General features: G+C 37.1%; 1 pseudogene; it reads left to right on the forward strand.

The window, feature by feature from the left end:
* The first annotated feature begins 2,421 nt into the window (after positions 1 to 2,421).
* On the forward strand, positions 2,422 to 2,535 carry LOC111762414 (U2 spliceosomal RNA; annotated as a pseudogene).
* The last annotated feature ends 568 nt before the right edge of the window (positions 2,536 to 3,103 follow it).

Raw genomic sequence — 3,103 nt, forward strand, 5'->3', positions numbered from 1 at the left:
ATATTTCTTCCCTCTGCCTTCTGGAAGTAGTTTCTGATGAGAAATTGACACTTATTGGGGCACTTTTACACATCTTAATATTCTCTTGCTGCTTTCCAATCCCACTTCTTGTCCTCAGCATTTGATAGTTTGATATCTATGTGTTTGGTATGGATCTCTTTGTGATTTTCCTGTTTGGGGTTCATTGACTTTCTTAGGTATGCTTATTTTATGTATTTCATTAAGTTTGGTTAGTTTCCTGCCATTATTTCTTTGATTATTCATTTTGACGCTTTCTTTTCCTTCTGAGGCCCTCATAATGTATATATTGACATGCTTGATAATGTCATAGGTCCCATAAGCTTGTTCATTTTTAAAATTCTGTTTTCTTTCTGGTCCTCTGTCTGAATCATTTTAATTGTTTTGTTTTTGAAAACACTGATTCTTTCTTCTGCCAGTTCAAATATGCTGTTGAAACTTTCTAAGGAATTTTTCATTTTGGTTACTGTGGTATTCAATGCCAGTAATTCTGTTTGGTTACTTTTTAAAAAATGTCTGTCTCTCTATTAAGGATCTCACTTTGTTCATTCATTATTTCCTGATATCTTTTATTTCTTTCTCTATGTTTCCTTTATCTACTTGAGCATATTGAGGATCTTTTTTATATAGATAGTCTTTGTCTGGTATGTCCAATGTCTGCCATCTTCATTGTTGGTTTCTGGATTTTCACACTGTTCTTTTGAGTGGACTATCATTTCTTATTTGTTTGTTTATTTTGTCTTTTACTATTTTGTCGCACAGTGACAATTTAATATTTTAAAGCATTAACTCTGGAAGTTAGTCCCTGAACTGTCCAATCTTTACGTTTGTATCATATAGTGATATGATAGAGATTTCCTTAAATGCTATCATAAACAACAAACACGAAAACACCTTTCAGTCTTGCAAATTGCCCCATCTTTGGCATGGAGCTGAAGGTGAATGATAAAATGTAGGGTGTTCTTATCTCATCACATCCTCTCCAGCACTTACATTGAGTTTTGATTTGCATTTCCCTGTTAGCGAATGATGTTGAACATTTTTTATTTGCTTTTTTGCCATTTGTATTTCCTCTTTGGAGAAGTCTTTTGAACATTATTAATTGTATTGCTTGCTCTTTTATTGTTGATGGTAACACATACTGAGTATAACTAACACAGCTAGTATATAAATGGAATTGTGATTGAAAGGATTAGCTTAGGGGTGTAGATGCCATTTGAAAACTAGAAAATAGTTCAGGGACTGAATAACATAGTGAACCCAGAGATGGATGAGGATTGCGGTTAATAGTACAACTACAAGAGAGTACTTTTATGAATTAGAACAAATGTACATCACTATTGCAAGGTAGTAAGACTGTGGAGATGGATGGGAAAAATACAATTAACATTACCTATGGACTATAGTTAAGAGCAATATTGCAATATTCTTGTATCAGTGCCAAATAGGTACTGCATTAATAATAGGGGGTATGGAAAATAATAGGCCAAATGTACACTATAGACCATAATTAGTGGCAATAGTCTGATGAAGTTATCTCATAATCTGTATTATCTGAGCCTTAATAGAGCCTGCTTCTTGTCCTGGACATCTCCTCATTCATGGTCTTAGGGATTCCCCCATTTACAGGAACTGGATTGTCTCCTCTACTCCTTATGAAATAGATTTTCACTCCCTCCTAGGTGCTTTATTGTATTATTTAATGCAGGTAATCCTTTGCCCCAGGCAGCTTTGACCAAATTTTGTCTACATTGCTTTAGCCTTCTACTAACTGCTTCTTTCTGCAGTTCAAGTTCTGGGTTGGTGAGGCCAAGACAAGTTTCCTTATTCAGGCTTTCAGGCTCCCATCTGATATATTGACACCAACATATAGACACAATGTGTACATAAGGATCACTCTGCTTCTTCCTGAACAAGACCAGGGACCTGCAATAGGAGCCCAGGCTATCTCTACATCACACCAGAAAAGAAGTAAGGAAATGGTTAACAAGCATACCAAGAGTTTCACCTACTATTTTTCAAGCTGTATTTTCTTGATTTGGCATTTACCCAGTTACTATTATCCTATAATTCTTTTCTAGAGATTTTTGGAATATGGTGCTACTAATTTTTGCTAGCTGTTTAAAGATTGTGTGGAAGAATGGCATCCTGGAGCATTTTACACTATCATCTTGATCTATTGGCAACCATGCATTTTTTAACTTCATATAATATGCTTCATTCAATCATATGGATAATTCTAAATAAGCATTTATTATTTTCCTTTTTTATTTCAAACTCTGTTAGTTTCCTACAGCTACAATAATAAAGAATCTTGGCTTCCTGGTCTCCTTTATCAAACTCTCAGGTTCCCCACTGCCAACACTACAATAAAGTCCATGAGACCACAAACCATTTGCACAAATCGCTTCTCAACCTTTTGGCTAAGATCAAGTTTAGTATCTGTTCTTATCAGTTTAATATCTGATATGTCCTCTATCTGAGGACAATATATTAAATTACTACAAAGCACCAGCTGATGATGTAACTAGAAAAAGACCTTGAATAAAAGGGTCAACTCAGACCAGCAGAATATCTCAGCCTACATGTAATATCAGGTGTTAAAAACTGCTCTTTGACCTTGAATAAAAGGGGCAAATGGAAAGGACAAGTGACTTTATATGGCTATGAATCTCCAAAAAATAATCAGGAGGGGTTGCACTTACGCACACCTCAGCAGGGTCCCAGAGACAACCAAAGTAGATACAACCACAGGTATTGGTTCTCCTGAGGGCTACAGAGACCCACAGGTTCTATGGTCATGGCAGATGGCTCTGGAGCCCAGTGCCATGTCAGTTGACCCTACTTTGGAGTTTGTGTTCCTGAGTGTGGTGAGTTGGACTCAGATGTGACCTTTCTACACATGCCTCTTCTGTCACTTTTACTGGACCTGTGGTTGGTGCTGGGATTGGTGTATACTCAGGAGACCTTAATCTCTGGACTGTCCATGTGACAGCCAGGCCCTGAGCCTCAGCAGACTTGCAACTCCTACCCTCCAGACTATTGGACTTACCCCAGCCAGCTAACAGGGTGTGAAGAAGTTCAA

This window comes from Dasypus novemcinctus, chromosome 1 (assembly GCF_030445035.2).
Source record: "Dasypus novemcinctus isolate mDasNov1 chromosome 1, mDasNov1.1.hap2, whole genome shotgun sequence".
In the NCBI taxonomy this organism is placed as follows: Eukaryota; Metazoa; Chordata; class Mammalia; order Cingulata; family Dasypodidae; genus Dasypus; species Dasypus novemcinctus.